At 43.2% G+C, this 20,147-nt stretch overlaps 1 long non-coding RNA gene across 1 annotated transcript in view; it reads right to left on the bottom strand.

Moving 5' to 3' along the window:
- Positions 1–20,147, bottom strand: part of LOC134423303 (uncharacterized) — a 153,292-nt gene that overhangs the window by 56,294 nt on the left and 76,851 nt on the right. The window contains exons 6-7 of the long non-coding RNA XR_010029047.1: positions 19,257–19,321; positions 11,748–11,868 (exon numbers count right to left, since the gene is read on the bottom strand). This is a non-coding gene — a long non-coding RNA (uncharacterized LOC134423303). The remainder of the gene's footprint in view (positions 1–11,747; positions 11,869–19,256; positions 19,322–20,147) is intronic.

The raw sequence follows: 20,147 nt of genomic DNA, 5'->3' as shown, positions 1-20,147 counted from the left end.
AAAAATATCAAATTAGATGTGAATACAGTACCTTGGTGAAGCAATTATAGTGCCTGTGTTAAATTTGTCTTAATAGTAGTAACTTAAATGTTGGGGAAAAGAATTAAGATTTTGGCTAGGTTGGGTTTTATGGTGCTCACTTGGTTTTTGGGTTTTTTGGGTTTGGTTTCTTGTTGGGTTTTTTGTTTGGTTTTTTTTTAACACATGTCTTCTATAAGAAAACACAGCAAACATCACAGTTCCATTTTCAGAAAACCACAGCCTACTTACAACCAAGTCAGTACAGAGGGAAACTGAAAGTAGAAAAGAGAGTAACAAGTTGCAAAGGCAATTCTAGTAACAAGTCATTTTAAAAAGAAGATGACCAAAATAGAAAAATTCCAAATTAATAGTTACAGTAAACTGTGCTTTTAAAGTTGTGTGATAAGTTAGTTACTGAAGATTCTGTCAGAGGGATTTTCTTCAGAGTGAAGTCCTAGAGTTTATGGAGGCTGAATTGTCCTCTGGCCTGTTTCTAACCAGCAAACACTGATCCTTGAATTGTCCTCTGGCCTGTTTCTAACCAGCAAACACTGATCCTGCTCACTCAAGGAATTCCACCAAGCTCAGAGCAGTGACACCAGCAACAAGGGAGGACAATACATAATCCATTTCTGAATTAAGATGAATTAATAATAGAAATCTGGGCAGTCCCAGTTTATACAGTCAAGGTTCCCAAGAATGCATTGTGAAGCTTTCTTATTTTCTTCTTACAGAGCCCCTGGCTTTGGGATTCAAGTGTGCAAAAGCACCAGGAAGCTTGTGCATCACCTCATAGTCCAGAGACCCAAGAACTTGGGAGTATTATTCTAAAGAAATTCATTTCTGCATGCTGAAGGTACTTTTTCTCTCCAACTTTTTCCCAGAAAACACTGTGCTGGTCTCTTGGGAGTTCCTGACCCACCGAGGAATGCAGCCATGGAGGTGGCTGTGTGGGGCTGTACTCAGTCAGCACACCCCCACTGGGCTATGAAAATCTGCATTTAACCATACAGCTGTAAACTTTGACAGTAAATTCCAATGCCATTTAATGTCCTTGCCTCAGGTCAGAGGTTCGCATTCCCTAAGGAGGATGGGCCCTGGGAATTGCAAGGGGCTCTGCAATGCTGGGCAGTAACTCAGGAGCAGGAACAGAACACCCTGTTCCTGGGAAGGGCCATGTGTCCTTCCCCTCTTCATCTATGGAAGGAAAAGCAGCTTCTGGGCCCCATCAATACATCTGAAATCCCATGGACATGACTAAAGAGTGGAATGTACCTCTGAGGGCATCTGCAAATGATTCCAAGATGCAAGACTGAATAGGGAAAGGAAGTATGGCACCAAGACTTAGGTGGAGTGAAATTTTCCTAATTAAAGACAGTACAGTTCTACAGAAAAGATCAGATGAGAGGACTCCTGACAAGAGGTGTAGAACATCATTTTATGAAGAGCCTTAGGGATGTAGATGCCCAATTCATTCCTAGTGGCTCATTCCCTTCTCCTTTGAACATCCATGTGGAATGGTGTCAGGTTCCCTACTTCTCTCCTCAGGATAAAACAATGAAGGCCATTTTTTTTCAACACATAGAATTGAATTCTCAAGATTCATTTCTGGAGTAAGAGCAACCATTTCACATTTCAAAAGTAATTTGTCATAAAGACGCATTTCCCTCACCTTAGTTGTCCTGAAATCAGAAAGCACCTTCTATCAATACACATTGTCCTCACCATCTTCTGACTCTTGAACTGTTGTTTCTCTGACCTTTCTTTATACCAGCTTCATTTTTATTGTGCAAAGTTTCTCAGTTCTATTATGTAAAACACTTTTCATCCATTTAGAAGAAAGAGCTGGACTTCAAGAGATCCTATGTTCCCATAGCAGAAGTTTGGTAGTCAGCAAATTCACATGGCTCATTTTATATGTCCAGTTACTCGATCCCAACTCCTTTCTCACCCACATGATAGGAAGGATTATTCTTCTCTTCATGCCTCAGTCTTTTAATGGATTTAGGGCACAGCTCTTAAAAATGTATAAGAGAGACAGGCATCGCCTGATTTTGCTATGGATATTTTATGAGCAAGTCTGGGTGCATGCTGTGTGCTTGAAACAAAAGACTGCACAGTGTGCTACCAGGGCAGGAGCTGTGTCATTATGTCTTGCATTCAAGGCTTCTGGGAATCTTGGGCAAGAAAAACAGCAAAACAAAGGCATGGGAGAGACACCAGGACCGACTAAATGGGTCAGGACAGCAGCGATACAATTTGTTGTTCTAAGACCTGTAATTCAGTCATTTGTCAGCGATTTAGGAAGCAGCAGCCTGGCCCCTCCTTTTTTTTATTGGCTGTTATTTGGAGCTTGCATTTGTTAGTTAATTGACTTAAACTATTACCTTGAAAAGACAATACTGGTTCCTACGTGCCTCTTACTTCTGCACCTGCAGCAGTCACTGTGAGATGTTTTGGTACCAAGAACAACTTCAGCCATTATTTATCACTGGAGTGATTAATTGACATCTGGAGCATAAACTTCCACTGCTACTGGCTTGATTAAAGGTGTTGGCTGACATTTTTCAGAGCATTAACCACCAAAGAAGACATCAGTGATGTTCAGGCACTTGAATATTTCAGATGTGTTTCCAAAGAATGCTCTTGCAATGATCTATTCCTTGAAAAAGATGGACACAGGATGGTAATAGGGATACAGCTCACAATCCACTGCACACCAACCTTTCCAAATCTACTTCTCTTACCACCACTGCAAATACAAAAAAATGCTATTTGTATTTTCTTCATTCTCTTTGTATAATTTTCACTATGAGGTAACTGCAGACAGACACACTCATGTGGTTCTTTACAACTGCAGAGCTGGAGGAAACTGCCCAGCTCAGTACCAGTAACAAATACCCCAATTCTAACTGCAAGCACATGCATATAAGGGCACCTTCAGCTAAAAATGTGGGTGTTTTTCTTGCAATCTTACTCAGAAATGAACTTTTAAAGGATCAGCTTTGCCAGAGATATTAGCTTCAATCTTCAGTTTCACTGCAGCTTTATCACCAGGGAGGGCACGAAGGAATTTTTATGTGTTGCTTTTACACGTCACTGTTTTTCCTGTTGGGAAATTTGAGTCTCCTAACAATATATTCCATGGATCCACAGCAACCCCATAATAATACTTAGAACATACACTGTCTTTTGTAAATATTACCTTATTATACTAAATGCAACAACTTCAGTTGGCTATTTATGGGAATGCTCTTTCTCAAGATGTTTCATAGTAGTGAAATGTAAATACCATTGAAGTGGTAGTTTCTATAGAGACTTATTTTTCCACTGAATTGTAGAATAAACAGCCCAATTTTCTACAAATCTGGAGCATCTCTCTAAAGTGGCAGATAATGATACTTTACCACTCTGTAGCCATTTATGTCTTTGAAGTTTGCTGTAAATATGAACCACTTATGCCTTTGGGAGTATCCTTAGGTAGTATCATTAGCCTCACTAAGAAAGGGAGGTAGAAGAGCAGGGAAAAGACTTTACACAGACTAGGGTGGCACTGCTCAGCAGCTTGATGTGCATCACACTTTTATTGCTGGCTCTGTGACAATCCATCCTGTCCCAGCCTCAGAAAGCACCAGCTTCACCCCCAGCAAGAACAGGTCTCTCTCAGCAGTAGCTCTGGAGTGAGGGCTAAACACAACACCAAAACAGGCAGTAGGAAATTTTGGAAGCTCAGTCAGTTTTGCCCAGTGGATGTGGGAGGAGTTAGCAAGTTCATCTCAGGTTTGGCAGAGCTGTTCCATGCAACAGCCCTGGTCTGGGGCTGGTTTGTTTACAAAACTTATAAATTGCAAGACAACAAATACAGGGAATCCATTTTTCCTTGTATCAACACAACTTGAAGAAACTTCCATGAGAGTAACCGTGAGGAATTTCTGTCCTCCCTCAGCCCCTTGGGGAATGCTGTGCCCATCATGAAAATTGAGGAAAGAAGCTGAAACTCTCCTGGACTGAACAGCAATTCCTGATTTTTTTGATGCCCTCTTTTCCAGGGAACAAACACAGTACAATGTGAGAGCAAAGCCTCACTTGCCCATGTGTGTCTCCTGACCCCTTCCCTCTGCACTGGGGCTGTTCCTGCTCCCTAGGCAAGGTGCCTGGGCACCACCATTCAGCCCCCAAGGTGTTTAGGTGCCAGATCTCGCCGTGGCTGATGGTGCTGCACATCACCATCCCCGCAGATGCCGCGCGTTAGTGCTGAGCTGGCCGTGGGAGTCGTCCCTCCTCCACACACCAGATGGTTCTGCGTTTGTTTTTAGTGCTCACCTATCTTCTCCTCGACTCCTGAGAGTCATGTGAATCTGGGAAGGGAAAAAAGAAAAGACTTCCCCCAGCAGCTAACAGAAAAATATAATTATCAAGAAGTTTCCTTCTCACGTGTTATCTCAAAACACAGAGAATGAACTCAAGAAGCATTCAGAACTTTCTGAGAAAGGAGGGAAATCAGGAGAGGGGCAGATGTGGAAAGTTGCTCGGTATCCAAACAATGTGGACAGCTCAGGCAGTGCTCCCTCTGCTCCAGGGACAAATAGGAAACACTTCAGACCAGTCTGGATTGGATTAGACTGTCCAGCAATCAGTGCTGGACTGAGATTGTCACTCTGGCTGCCTTCCAGCTCCACTGCATAATGAAGGGCAGGTATTTTCCATCTCAACCTTGTCCTTCCTAAACCAGCAGCATTCAAAAAATGGTGAATCTGCCTAATTTAGCAATGACAATCTATCTAATTTCATTCTTTCACTTATAGGAATGAATATGTTTTGATTTTATCTAAATAAAATAGGTCATACTTCTGCACTACCTGTGCAGTAAATGAACCTGTAAATATAGAAATAAATAGGAACTACTGCAACTGAGACATTTTTTGTGTGACATTTCTTTTCTGGACTTTTTCAGTCCAGTCCTACTATCTGTTGTGATTTATTCTGCAAGTTGAATGAGATCCAGTTCCTGGGGGTATATAATTATGTTTAAACATTTTTTCTCCAACTTGATTGTGTGAAGAAGCCTTAAAGTGCAACCAACCCATCGGCATTCTCTTAAAAACAGGAAGGCAAACAGGGAAATCTCCAAATGGATTTGTAGAAAAGCACCTGAGGAACACCTTGCAAAAGCCTGTCTCAGGTCTGTGGGTTCCTGGCACAGACAAGAGTGGCAATGCTGACATGCTAAGATAGAAGTTAGGTCATTTCATCCCTGGAGCCTTGGATCCTGTCAGGATTGGTGTTCTTTCCCTAGGAACCCTCACTTAGCATCATAAGCAGGCCAGGAGCAAATCCAAAACATGATGAGGTCAAAACTGCATCTTTTATAATCACATGTAGTGAAGGGAAGCAATAGGAGGCAGCAGCTCAGCTCACAGTAAAGGGGACAATGGCAAAGTATAAAACCTAAAAATAGGGAGCTCTACAATGAAAACACCCTCAGCCAAGTACACAAGCAGAGCCACTCTTCCCTGAGCCTTTCTTTCCTTCTGCACATCTCTCCCACCTCGTGCTTGGGCTTCTCAGCTTTCCAGGCAGAGCAATCACAGGGCACACAGGGGGGTGACGTGTGCCAGGCACCAGAACTGGCTCCTGCCTCCTGCAGGGAACTGAAAGGGTGCTCAGCAACTCCCAGAGGGGATGGCACTGCTGAAACCACTGCTGGGGCTGCAGGGATTTGGCCAGAAGTGCAGCATCTCTTCCAGCCAGGGAGAACAGTTTTGGATAGACAAGGGTCACCTCAAATCATCAGGCTGGGTATCCTCATGGAAAAAAAAACAAGTTTTAGGGTTTTTCCATCACTGTGTTATCCTTGATTTTCTTCCTATGGTTAGGGCTTGATGAACATCCATTTTCCTTTCTCCTCTGCCAATGTCTGGTGCTCTCACATCTTGTCCCACTTCATCCATATTCTCCCATCCTGCAGAACACACTTCTCCCCAAAAGTGGTTTCATTTCCTCCCCCACTTCTCCCACCACCAGGAGCCCTCTTTCCTCCTGTTCCCAGCGGAGAGTGCTTTGCTCCCCAGCTGATTTGAATTCCTCCCTCCCTCTGTGGGCGAAGAATCATTCAGAGCAGTGGCATTTCAAACTCTGCAGAGAAGGTAGGTAGACTCAATCCAGAGTGGGAGTGCATATCAAGTACAGTGCTAGTGGGTGCATCCAACCCCAAGACCAGAAGTTTCCAAACTTTCCTGCTGTATAAACAGTTCCTAAGGGCTGGATGCTTCCTCCTGGACATTTGTGTTAATGGCAACTACCACAGCCAAAACCAGTGCCAGGCTATATATATATAAATATATCATATTTAATAAGTTATCTTTGTATTCTGTATCACTATTATACCATATAATTACATGCTACCATTATCACAGATCACAGAAGATTCAGAAAGAAGTTAGAAATATTATCTAGAAGAAGAGTCTGTAAAAATGGGGAAAATGTTTCCATTCCATTTTAACTTCTTACCATGAAATGTTTCTCTTTCATCAATAGTGCCCTTTCTATGAAGAACCACTGAATGCAACATTTTTAAATTCATGACTTTTCAACTTTCAGCCTTTTCTGCTGCAAGTGGAGTTTAATTCTTGCCTTATCCCTGCAGAGGTGGCCTGGGCTCCTGCATTACCAACAGAGCCCCTTCTGGTTACAGGGTGATTGGAACCAGCAGCCACAGAGTCTCACCACAACCCATGTCTCAGTGACATTTTCATTCTGAGTCACCATTTGATTCAAGGCAAGAAATAAAATTGCCACTGATGGAAGTTCTGCATAATTCTTTATCACCTGAGCACATGAAACAGAAGAGCTACAGAATGAATTAGTCCAGAACTTGGTGTGCTTAACAAATGTTGTTTAATGACTCTGTTCAGAACACCTACATGTTTTGTTCCTGTTACTTGTGCAGCTCTTACATGTGACAAAGACACTAATTTTTTAACAGAGGAGGGAGGAGAGAGAGGAGTTTATGGACTCTTTTTTTTACTGAGTATAATAATAGTAAAATGGGGCTCCATACCATCTATGTCTCAGTGACTTATTTTAAACATATTCAGCCTATAATTGAAGGATAATTTTTCTTATTGCCAACTCCATCAGCTCACACTGACATCAGAAAACCCAACAGTGTTCTGGCTTATGTTTCATCACCAGTAAAGAATTTTGAAAACTGAATTTTCCTCTGTGTGCATGAGGATAATCCTTAAAATTATGGCTTTGGTTGTACCCAGCAAAGAGGCTGCAGCACATACGTGCCCCACCAGTTCCTGTATGCACTGGTGTGTCCTGGACATAAATCACAGAATCTCAGAATGGTTTGGATTGGAAAAGAACTTAAAGTTCATCCAGTTCCACTCCTACCATGGGCAGGGACACCTTCCACTATCCCAGGCTGCTCCAAGCCCTGTCCAGCCTGGCCTTGGACACTTCCAGGGATGGGGCAGCTGCTCTGGGCTGCAAATGAACCTTTGCAAACAGAGGCATGTCATGTTGCCTTTTCAGGAAAGTCACCTCTTAGATTGAAAAATCTACTTAAAACCAATAAAACTTCTGTTTTCCTTTGGTCATGCTTTTTCTGTGTCTGATCCTGCCACAGTTCAGATTCTCGTGGTGTAATTAAAGAGACCACAAGTGACAGAGAAAACAAAATATGTGCAAGTGTTACATATAAAAGTATTGAGGACAAAGGTTCTTTTAAAAGCTCATTTCTGAGCGAACTGACATTGCAGTTTTTCTCACTTGGATTTCAGACAGAGGCTAGCAAAATTTACAGTAACAAACCCTTTAATTCTCTCTCCATTCAGAGAATGACTCAGCACTGCAAGGAAAAGCACTCTAAATGTTGTGAAGTTTTGACAAACCAGCCGAGGAATGAGCAAGCAGGAGTCCAGCGTGGAAGCAGTCACGAAGTTTGTACCTGAGGAAAACTTTGCTGTTTACATTTTGGAGGTGGTTTGTCTCAGGGCAGCCTCCCTGCAAAGTGAAATCCCATGTGTGCATTAAATCCAGTGCCAAAGAATTCCCTTCTGGGTATAAAACCAGTCAAAGAATTACAGGAAGCCCTTCCTTGCAGAGGAAGCCAATTCCAAGTCCCCAAATGCATACCAAAAAAATAACTTTCCTTCCACATTTCTCAATCTCAGGCACCTCTTTCTGCCTCCAGGGCGCCTCCACCACTATTTTCAGAGCTCTCATCTTTCCCCCATAGCCACAAGACAGTTGGTCCTGAGGAACTCACCAGCCCAGCCTCCACTTGTCTCCAGCCTGGGATGACTTGGACTGCTCCCAGATCCACTTCTTGAGAGCACCCCTTGGATAACCTGCACACTGAGATAACCCCAGGGTCCCTTCCTGCATCTCCTGACAGACCTGTCGATTTATCCAGCTTCTGGAGGAGACACTGGGAGACCAGGAATGGAGGGGTCAGATGAGGGGTATCAGAGATAAGGAAGATGCCAGGATCTGGGGGAGGGCAGGGGGAAAGGGAAGAGGTCACACAGGACCAGAGGCTGGAGATGATCACTGTGGAAGATGCTCTGGGGTGAACTTGCAGTGCGGGCTGCCAACCTCCGTGACAGCACAACTGGGAAATCTCAATGCAAATCCCTTCAGTTTCTACACTTCACATCCAAGAAGAGCAAAAATATTTTTCTTCCTCTGGCTAATTCTTATGCAAATAGAAAGAAGTTACAAGTTATAAGAAGCTGCTGCTCCCCTTCCAGTTTCACATCAAGTCGTTGCTTCACAGACACCAAAACATGAACACATCATGTCTGGGAAGAAACGCTTCGTTCCAGATCCAGGCTGGATCACAGACAAAAGCTGGCATAGCCTCAAATCTCCAGGAGAAGCCATCAGGGGACACTAAGACTGATCTCTTCCTGTGCCTGTTGCAACACATCTGCTTGGGCTGGGATTCCGGGCCACCCCTCTCTGACAAACGTCAGCAAGCAGCGTGTGCTCCTGAAGGCTTTTACATCTGCGTCCGGCTCACGCTCCCTCCAGAGGTTCCTGTTTCATATCCTGTTCCATGGCTCTGTGTGCATCATGTACACTCATTTCAAGTACACACAGGGGGCACAAACAACTGCATAGAGATTAGAAAGTCTGAGAATTTGTTAGGGGCCAGCTTGGTGTTAAAAGCACACTCCCACTCCACAAATATGCACATGGACACCACAGCTTGTGTTTCAGAGGAAAGTTAGTGCACAAAAATAAGAAATTTGGTTTCCAGCAGCCTTCTAACATGCACCTTCAGAGATTTTCTAATTTTCAGAATCCTTATCAATGTGCCAAACTGCCTGCTAGAGCCAGCAGCTCTTCCCTATCCCAGTAAAGTGCATTGCTGTAAGTCCTTCAGAGGCAGTGATCTCTGTGAGATGGGAACAGTGAGCAGTAACAGAGACAAGCACTGAGCTTGAAGGAAAACAGTTCTCCCAAACAGCTGAAGTGAGTGGTAGAACTTTGAAAATCTTGTGTTTCTTGCCTTGTGTTTGTTAGAAATCAAAAGAAATGTTTTGATTTCTAACAAACAGATCTCTTTGCATTCAGGCAAGAGGCCTGAATGGACACTGTTGTGACAGGGAACACAGCCCCTTTAGCCATCAGAGCTCCTGTGCTGCCTATTCCTGCAATTCCAGACAGCAGAGCTGGGATTCCAGGCTGCTGTGGGGCGTCCTCAGCTCACACCCACAGACTCTCAACACGCAATTCTCTGCCGACGTGATTTTTCCTACATCTACCCCTGTGCTGGGCACTAATCCAGGGAAGTTAAAATCCCTCCCCCATGACACCCACTCAGCACCACAGTATCAGTTTCCCAATCCTTCTGATAAGTGTTCCTGTTATTCTGTTCTAATCTTGTCCCAAACACACCAGCATGCCCTGAAATCAAACAGCAAAGGAGAACTCAAGTAAAGGCTTTACCTGCAAGCAATTTTCCAATAAAAAGCAGACAAATACATCCCAGTCCAAACCCAACAGAGCATCACAGCTCCTGTCTGCTCCTCAATAACAGTGACCATGCCAGGATATTCATTGAGTGCTACACTCAGCAATCTGACATGAAATAATTCCTGCAATAAAACACCAAGGGCAGCTTGTTTGGTTCTGCTTTTCATTCTGCAGGTTACAAATGTTTTGACAAATTTACCTGACTTGCAATCAGTAAATAAACAAGTCCTAAGACACTTGATGAAGGAACTGTATTTCCCTGATAGAAATATTTTCCCATGTCATTTCCAAAGGGAATGTAAGCCTTCAGAAGGTAATACACCAGTCCTACTCCCTACTCAGTCAGACCCAGATTATCTACATCCCCTGAGCAAGAACTGCAACACAGTTGCTGCTGCTCTTCAGTAAAATCTGAGCCCAGTCCAGACTCTCTGAGTTACCTGGTTAATGCTGTCATTCTCTGTGCTACAGATGTGCTCCTGTGAGCAGTGCTTACACCTCCTGTCAGCTCTAAAGGTGTAAAAGTATATCCATGGAAAAGACTCATCACAGGTTCCTATTTTAAGTTAATCTTCATAGACACAGCATTTTGGGCTTTAGGATTCACATGCATTTCCTGTCCAAGACAATAGGAAGATTTTCTTTCTTCCAACTCCTAATATCAGAAGTGCCCTAAAAAAAAATCTCCTGAATTGTTTCATTACCAAAACAAGGATTTTTCAGATTGAGGAAGAGAAAAAGAGAGTTGTATACCACATGAGAAAAAGGATTCCCCCTGCATTATTGGTTCTCCTTAGAAACTTAGAGGAGCCTGCTTTGTGAACAAAACACTGAGCTCTGGGAGCATGAAACCCCTCTCAGTTCACTACAGCAGATTCAAACAGATCATGGAGCTGATTATTTGTGTATATTCATAGCATCTCACAACTCAGAACAGGTTGAAGACTGAACATGCAAAGAAATGTATCTGAGAAATCAGAGAGTGCAGTTTTCACAGTCACCAAAACTGCTCTGCAATTTCTGATCGTCATTTATATCTGCTTTTCTATCTCCTAAAAGTGCTAATTTAACTATTTCTAATGTAATATAAAGAACTGTGAAAAGTTTACACTACCCTGAATATGACCTGAAGGCTTCAGATTTATTCAGACAGAAATCACATACTTTATTAAGATAAATTATGGGACTACAGAATCAGATATAATTAATATAATGTATCCTCATTCTCCAAGGAGGAAAAAAAAGAGAGTGATTATCACTGTGAAATACCAGCCATGGATTAGACAGAGTAAGAAAGAAAAGGATTAAAATGTGGAATGTGGCTCTTGGTTAGATACTCATCTTTAGTGGAGCAAATTTCACCTAATAAGTCATTTTTCCTCCATTCACCAACCACTAATCTCTTGTAAGTGTGTTCCAGGCTGCAGAGCAGAGTGGAAATCCATGGAAAATGCAGGCAGGGTGCAGATCCTGGATACCTGTATTTGTGATGCTGTTGACACAGCAGTGGCTTGGGGTGCTCCTGCTCCAGCCACGTTTCCTGTTTCTATAAACATGCTCTGTTTGAAAAGGGGCTACTCTGGGCACACATGTGCACTTTATGGCCACTCCTGTGCCAACATAAATCAGCCCCAAATGCCATCCCAGTGACATCATGTAAGGCTTATGCTTAAGGGAGTCCACATACAGAAGTGAGTGGGTTCCAAAGTAATTAATTTGAGGAGTCCACTTACATTTCAATCTCTCAACCAGACAGGCTGTCCCGTGGTTCCTTTGGCTTTTTTGCCCCAGACTCCCCAAATTTCACTCTTCCATTTCCTTCACTTCCTCACCTTTCAGGGTCAGAGTTTAACACTGCAAAGGGAAATGAAACAGAGAAAAACAAAACAAAACAAGCTGTGAAGCAGATTAAAGCCACATTTGACATCCAGAGGTACATGGTTCCTTTTTCAGCTGCAGGTATGAAGTAGTACTAATTTTGTGCCCACAACTCACAGTGTAAGCTTATGGTTTTTAAAAAAGGAGGATTTCCAAGTGCATCTTTGCTCAAAAAAAAAAAAAAAAAATTCATGGCTTTTAAAATCTATTATATTTAATGGATAAGTCAGCTGAATTCTTAATTGTTCTTTTTTTACTGCTTAGAAATGGCTTGGGAAGGAAAGAGAAACCCTCTTACACTTCCCTCCACTCTTGGTGCTCTAAATGCACCATCTCTGAGGGGAAGGTGCTTGCAGAGCAAGCCACAGAAATGTGTAGTTCTGCTTCTTATAGAGGATGGGTCTGCAAGGGCCTTCTCCTGAGCAGCACCAGGAGAATTGCCACCAGCCCATGGCTCCTGCAGAGCTCCTGCTCTCACTGCACTGCTTGGCAACATCCATCTGCTCAAAGTCACTCACTGAGGACAGAGCTCAGTTCCTTTCCCAGGAAAATCAGAAAATTAACTCCTACTGCCTTCTGTGGAGGCTGGATCAAATGTAAGTGAGAAGACACGCAATCAGTCATGGGGTGGAATGGCCCACAGGATTCAAGAGGAGAGATGCTGTACAGGAGGTAATTAGTTTTTGATTACCCAATTTACACACAGTGCCCTGAGTCAGTGGGCATGAGGCCATTTCATGGGATCAATCCTCAGCCAAGGATTCCATGTTTCCCCAGCACAGAAAGCTGGAACTGTTTCTCACAGCCAACACAAAGGTTCTCAGCTTGGTCCCACATTTCCTCCTGTAAGGCACTCACAGCCCATGAGGAGCTCACAGGGATCACAGCCCCTTTCTGCAGATCCCAATCCATTCTGAAACTGCAGCATTCTCACATTTGTTTGTGCAATTCCAGTGCAGAACCTGTTTCTATCAGACAGCCTGATTCAACCCTCATGCTTTTTGAAGAAGAAGGTGGTGATGATGTGGATGTTTCGGAGAGAGATCTCCTCTGGTTCATTTTAAACATTCAACCTCACTTTCAGAAGAGATTTCAGCTTTGTTTCTGGCTTAGTCTGATGAGTGTGTAGCCCATGCCAGGGCAAACTCAATACTTAAATCAGAGATTTTCAGGACCTGCTCTAGAGGTCATCATTCCAGCATGATCAATATAGAATGGAACAAAGAGAAGCCAATAAGAGAGGTCAGACTTCATGGACCTGGTGAAAAAGGCCCAGGGAAAGAGCACAAAACCCTGCAGCACAGCCTGAGATGGCTTGGCAGGGACTAACCTTTCCTGGTGAATAAATATTTAAACTTTTACTAAACTACTAACCAGACAGAACTGGAAGACCCTCACTTCCAATTGGATCATTGCATTTCTTTCTTATCTGGGACACAGAAAATCAAATTTCAAAAGCCATTGCCAAAGTTTTCAAAATCTAATATAATTTGCTGAACACCAGTGGCTTTCTCAACAACAGCTTAAATAAACGTGCAACACTTCGCCATGATTTTGGAGATCTGAGGGAGGAACAAGATTTTTCTTTTTTACACTTGTAGTTCTTCCTCTGTACTTGCCTTATGTCTGAAGAGATTTAAACAGAGGGGGAAAATGTGGTTAAGAGAGTTATTTAAAAAAATTTTAAAAGTGCATGTGTACAGTCACAGTAACAAAAAAGAAAAAAAAATATGCAGAGACTTGAATTTCTTATAAGAATCTCCTTTATTTCAGAGGAGAAAGACTGTATGATTTTTATGTTAATGTAAAGATAAATGAACAAGTAGAATAATTGAACACAGCCATTAAACAAGACTAAACTGCCCAGGTACACTTTAACTTAACTCATGGTCATACTGGACCCTCTTGCTCATGTTCAGAGATTTAAAAGGTGGTTCTGGAGCTCAGAGGTGACACAAAAGTAGCTTTTCAACACATCATCCCAAATTCAGAACTGAATTCTTCCTCTGCCACAAGGCAAATGGATGATTCTTCCAAGCTGGAGATGGAAGAGCCCTAAAAGAGATCTCACTGCAGGGATGAGCCTTAGCTAACACAGGAATAAGCAAGATGAGAGTGGAGGAGATAAAATGAATGTGCGAGTAGGAAAGAAACACAGCACAGACTGGAGGCTTGTCTAGAATTTTTGAGCTTTTAGGAAAAGAAATGTCTTCCATTACATCCTGTCTCTTGCTTTAGTGATCATTTTGCAACTTCCAAATTTTTATCAGCTGAAAAGGGAACAACACTGTGCTTTGCACATGATGGTACAACATGCTGAACTGATTGGATGATACCCTGGGCCAGATTAGGGATCTCTCTGGTCCTTCTTCTATGTGGTTGCAACCACACACAAAAATGTAACAAAAAAGTAAAAGGAAGTTTGCAATAGGTAGCTATGGGTAAATCTGCCCACAAGAAGTTTCTTCCTTCTCCCTAAAAGTCAAAGTCTCACTTGGACTCTGAAGTAATTCCTGTGCCTTACACAACTCTTACTTATTTTCAATCCTTGCCGTAGTCATTATCCTCATAAACTGGATAAATACACCTTTTGGAGGGTTTGTGGAAATTAATTTAAGATCCAGATAGCTTTCAAGATGCCTTAATCAACAGCATATCCTGTCCTCACCACAAAGCTCCTGAAATTTGTATGTGTTAAGTCCAGACTCCAAGAATGCAGACAGGTGCCCACAGGAGAGGGCAAAAAAGCCAGAATTTCCCATGGTAAATGTGATAAACACGTGGCACAGCTCCCTGGCCAGCTCCTGCCACACATTTGGGAAGAGGAGGTTTGAATGCAGCCAGTTACTTTTCCTTACCCTGCACCACCAGACACCCACCTGGGAGATGTGCTGTGGGTGCCCATCCCACCCACTGGGATGTCCTGGATGCCCTGCTGTGGGTGCCCATCTTCCAGCTGCCCCTGGAAGGGATTCTGGCTGCAGGGAAGTCCTTCAGGAAAGACTGAGGGATGCAGGAATGTACAGGGATCTCCCTGCCTCTGCTACTCCCAGAAGTTGTGCTCTTGGGAGAAGGGGCAAGGAGCCTGAACTGGGGTTTTTAACTCAGGGGAAGAGGTGGAACAAGTCTGAGGAGAATGTGGGAGGACCTGGGAAATAAAACCAGAGAATTGCTGCAGAGAACCAGAGATCCTTTGGTCAGCAAGGGATCGTGCAACAAGCCAGGAATGAAATCATGGCTTGAGCAATGACTTTGTGCCACCAATAGAATCCTGTGGGGAGCAGATGTGGAAAGGGGGGCTCAGCCTGGAGTTTTCACACTTAGCAGCACAGGCAGGGAGCCCAGCTAAAGAGCTGAGGGGGGAATGATTTATGAGGACACAGCTAAATGGTTAAACAACAAGTAAGGGCAGTCATAACAGTCTACTAATACCCACAGGAATAAATGCCAAGGAGTGTGAGGAATTTTTGGAACAGCAAGATAAATTTGTCAAGACTAAGGTGCAGTGGCTTGTGACACACTTGGCCAAGCAGCTGAAGTTTTGTTGGTTGTGACTGGCTTGGGCAAAGGACAAGAAAAGGAAAGGCAAGAGACAAACCTGGGATGAACAACAGGTGAATGGGATTATTCAACTCTTCCATGTTCAGGTGAGCTCCAGGTCTCCATCACCAAAGAAGATACTGGCAATGTTCACCAAGGCACAGGAGTCAGAGACAGGATTTTGGAGCCCTCTTGTAGCTGCTTTCCCCCTTTTTCATGGTAGCAGCAATTACAAGTGTGATTTAATTGAGACAGTTTCAGGCTGATTGTACAGACGAAGAAGTCACACAGCTGCTGTTGCATAACACTCAGAGCTAGAAACACTGCCCACCCCAGCATTGTCACTACAATTAACATCCAATTCGCCCTGGACAAAGGATGAGTGTTAAAATTGTACCTTATCTCATGCCTACTTCACCCCCTGAAACAGCTCTAAACAAGACTTGAGGTTAGTTCTGTGCTGAGCACCTGCAGGAGGGGTGAGATCCAGCACAAGGTCATGTTTCAGGGAGGGAAAGATTTCAGCAGGAGGCCTGGGGGATGTGCCTGATGCTCCACATGAGGGAAAAGAACTGCTAGGGCTACACTGAGCAGGAATGCAAGGGAAAGGGAAGGAATGCAAAGCAAAAATCGACCAAACAAAAAGAACCTTTGAGTTTTGGTTGACAGCGTGGCATTGCAGCTGAGGCAGGGTCAGGAAAAAGAGACAGCAAGGTAGAAAGGGAGAATGGGATTGACTCTGAATCCCACAGATTGCAAAATTACTGCCTTAGTAAAGGAAATAAATAAAGGTAAAGGGGAGATAAGAGCTCATGCACAGTCCTGAATTGTGGTAAGGGGGAGAGGAAAGGGATAAAACAAGCCAAAGGCACAGACACAGGAAACAAATGTAGCCCTAAGATATCTTCTATCTCCCTCTTTTCTGACAGATGTCCCATTCCCAGTCCCTGGGGATTGCTTTGAGCACTCAGGAGGATAAAGCAGTTTCCTTACTTCTTCCTGCCTTGATTGAGACACTGGATCACTAACATGGAGTGTTGCTTCACTCAGGGCAGGAGCCTACTTCTCACTTAGTCCTGAAAAACAATCCCAACACTGGCATTCAGTAAAGAGGAGCCACACAACTCCCATGGTGAGGAGGGGACTGCAAAAAACCCAGGGAAGCTGCAGGGGATTTATTTTGGCTAAGCATCTTTAGGTGGTCAGGGGATGGCTGTGAGGTTTCAATACAAGCACAGAATAAAACATTAAGCTAAGAGAAAGGATGGATTTCAGAACTATCTAACAACAAACTGTGCTTTATCTCCCATTTTAAGGCTTGGAAAGAGCTGACCATCCTAAGGGACATGCCACTCAATATCAAAATAACATCTCAAAGCATTTTGGAGATTTAGGTGTTGATTAATAAGACATTCAGGTTTGCAAGCCAAAGAAGCTAGGGAATTCTTTCTGCCAAAGCTTTACAAGTGCCAGGCAAAAAATTGCTGAGGAAGAAAGGCCTTGTAATTAAATGCTTAACTTGAGATTCAGGTTCTTCTTCTCACCTTAATGCCTAAAACACAACAAGGGGTGCCTTATATTTTTATAAACACTGGGTTCCTTACAAGGACAGGGTACTATGTACAATTCCCAGTCCTTGGCAATTGTCAGGCACCTACAGTGGGAAGAGATGCCTGACTATGCAGAAATGTCATTCCTGTGGTAAATATTTCTAAGAAAATTCAGGTAGGGGCATGGTACCCAGAATTGTGCCAGGGACCCATTTTGAGTCTATTGTGTTTGTTTCCTTGCTGAGGAAGAAAAGCGCTTTTCACCTCCCAGACCTCTCTGGGGCTTTTTCTCTTCAAGGTTTTATAGAAAACTCCTGAGCAGGAAGCTGAAACAATTACCTGAGCAGAGTCAAACAGTCTGTAAACTTTGACCCTCCCAAAGAAGCATTTTTTGATGTACAGCAGCTTCCAATGCAGGAGACACCTTAGAGTTTTGTGCTGTGTTACAACACATCACGCTGAAAACTCAGGTAGAACACAAAAAGAGAAAACAATCCTTACAGTGAATCCTTTTCTGGATGTTTATGGCAACCCATAAAGTTGCGGAAACATGCCTGCCATTTTTTTAATTGTCATTTTAAATACCAAAACCCAGAAGTCCTGCTCATATTGTAGGTGAACACAGTGTCTGCTTATGTTCAAACCCTCAGGCACTTTAAATAACTCTGCTGTACACAGAGAACGTTGTTCATGTTGTTTTTACAATTTTTGCCCGTGCAGAAGGAGCTCTGAGGTTCTGAGAACATAAATGTACGTTCATGAGCAAGGGGTGAGAGCCCAGCTGGAACCTGCCTGAGCCTTGGATCACGTTTCAGCGGCGCACGGGCCGAAAGCGCCGCTCATTTCTGGGCTCCATTTACAAGAGCTGCACATAGCAGACCCACTGATGTAAGGCACAGGTGAGTGCATGTTACAGGTCCAGCTCTGTGCCTGATCCACAGGGAATATCAGCCTGGTCCAGCCAGACTTCAGAGCCATTACTGCTGTAGCCCTGGAGGAACCCGGGCTGAACCCTGGTGTGTTAGTAAAGGTGGCAGCTGCCATAACAGACTTCTGTGTGGGTTACAAATTTGGGGCATAAAATGAGGGTCTTTTTATTGATTCCAGTGAATTTCATACCAAGCCTCCATTGTTCTGGCCTAAAGAATAAACCATTAGAGAATTTATAAGCTAATTTGTTGGGTTTTTTTCTTTCAAAGATTAAACAGGAGCAGATCGTAATTTCCTTTAAATGCATCTATTATTCATGAGTGTTCAGTAAGTTTTATTATGGGCTTAAAAACAACAGCATATATATCTTTATACTCAATTCCAATCTCCTACATGGGCTGTGAAACTCACATTTTATGTTTAGATGTGATTGGCCATGAAAGTCAGAGGGTAATAAGTGTTCCCTGAGTAAAGACACAGACAGGTATCTGGCCAATGTTCATTTTTCACATTAGTTTTCTGTAAATAATCTTACATGCAATTTTGCCACTTCCTCTCTGCAGGAATCTCTGGGAGTAGGTTAGCAAACTGTGGCTTGCAGAGGGCTGACACACAGTATTTATGAACAGAGAGGAAGTAAATTAATTTGAGCATTTGATTCAGCATTGGAGAAAAGCTTTTTGCAGTGTTTAATCACAGCAACAAGAGGAGGTACAGTCCCTCCTCTAGCCCAGCCTTATTACCAGGAAAGGAAAATTGTGCTGAGTTAGGACTGAAAACAAGGGGTCAAAGAAAGAGACACTTCATTTCTCAGTGTCCATCCCATAATGCCAGTCTGTAACAGCTGCCACTATTTGGAAAATGTGGACAAGAGGGATCAGTGGAGAAATGAAGCCACACACACAAGGTAACACCCTTTTTAAGCAACCACCACTTTTTGCAATGACCTGTACAAGGGTCATTTGGGGTTTTCCTTCCCTTGGACTCTGGGTTTCCTGAGAGGAAGGAGAGTTGAAATACAGGAACCAGTGGCTGCACACCATTTCCAGCAGCACAGGAGACCTTCCTCATTGACAGAGGTTTAGGAACCACATCTGAATCTCCAAACTTCCTGGTGTTCTCCCTTTGAAAGGAGGGAAGACGGGGGAGGAGATGGGTGGGGAAGGTGTCCTTTGAAAGGCCCTACAAACACAGCAAAACTGCTCCCAAACCCTCAAATCTACAGGGAAAATAGCTTGTGATACAACTAGGAAAGACAAGGAGATGTTTCAGTTAACCAAACATGCTGGACTAGCAGCACACTTCTGCTTAAAAAGCTGTTTATAATGAACAACAATTACTTACAGTATTATTGCAAGATCATTACAGGACTCAGACACTGAAGAGCATCTGGTTCATCTGGGTGAGGCCTGCAAAACAGTGTCACATATCAGCAAACACCAGCAGTGATGGATTTTTTGTGAGGGCCGTTGGAAGGGGAGGAAATGTTCAAACTCTGACTGCTGAGCCACTCTGTGATCTAATCCTGGCCAGGGAGAAGAAAATCTGTCCCTCACTAGATCTGATAAGAGAAAAACTTCAATTCCCTGGATAAGAACATCAGTTTGGCTGGGTTGTGCTGCAGATCACTTTTCTCCTTTCAAAGGGTTAATGGGACCCCAGAGATAATAAATGGATTAAGCAGCTGTGTAGATGCTCAGGAGATGAATCTAGGTTGATTTTTCACAAACCTAACCTATGCAGAGTGAGTCATAATTTGCACCTTGCGTCACTCAATAAATGGGTCTTTTAAAAATCAACCCACTGTGAATGGGCTGTGAGCTCTCCAAAAGCAAGAATTCTGCTCTCCTGCCCACAGGAGGATCCAAAAAGCTTTTCTCCCCAGGTTACAGTGTGATGGCAATAATAGGGACCAAACAAACAGCTCCATGTTTGTGGGTTTGCCACGTCACTCTTTAAAGGTCAAAAGGTTTTTACTGAAACAACAGTTTTTGTTTAATGAAAGATGAATTCTTAATCATGAATGTGCATTGATTTCATTGCTGCTCCTGCTGTGCCCTGCAATGCTGCTTCTTTATTCAATTATGCCTCACATCAACTTTTTAATTAATACCTATGTGAGGAAAACCTTGAAAGTTTTGATAAATAACATCTGCCTTTGTGCATTTCAACTGTGCACTTCTGTGAGAAGGAAATGTTTCTGTTTTGTAGTCAGCCAGGGGAAAGAAAAGCAAG

This window comes from Melospiza melodia, chromosome 11, assembly GCF_035770615.1.
Source record: "Melospiza melodia melodia isolate bMelMel2 chromosome 11, bMelMel2.pri, whole genome shotgun sequence".
In the NCBI taxonomy this organism is placed as follows: Eukaryota; Metazoa; Chordata; class Aves; order Passeriformes; family Passerellidae; genus Melospiza; species Melospiza melodia.
This window is presented reverse-complemented; position numbering and strand designations above follow the sequence as displayed.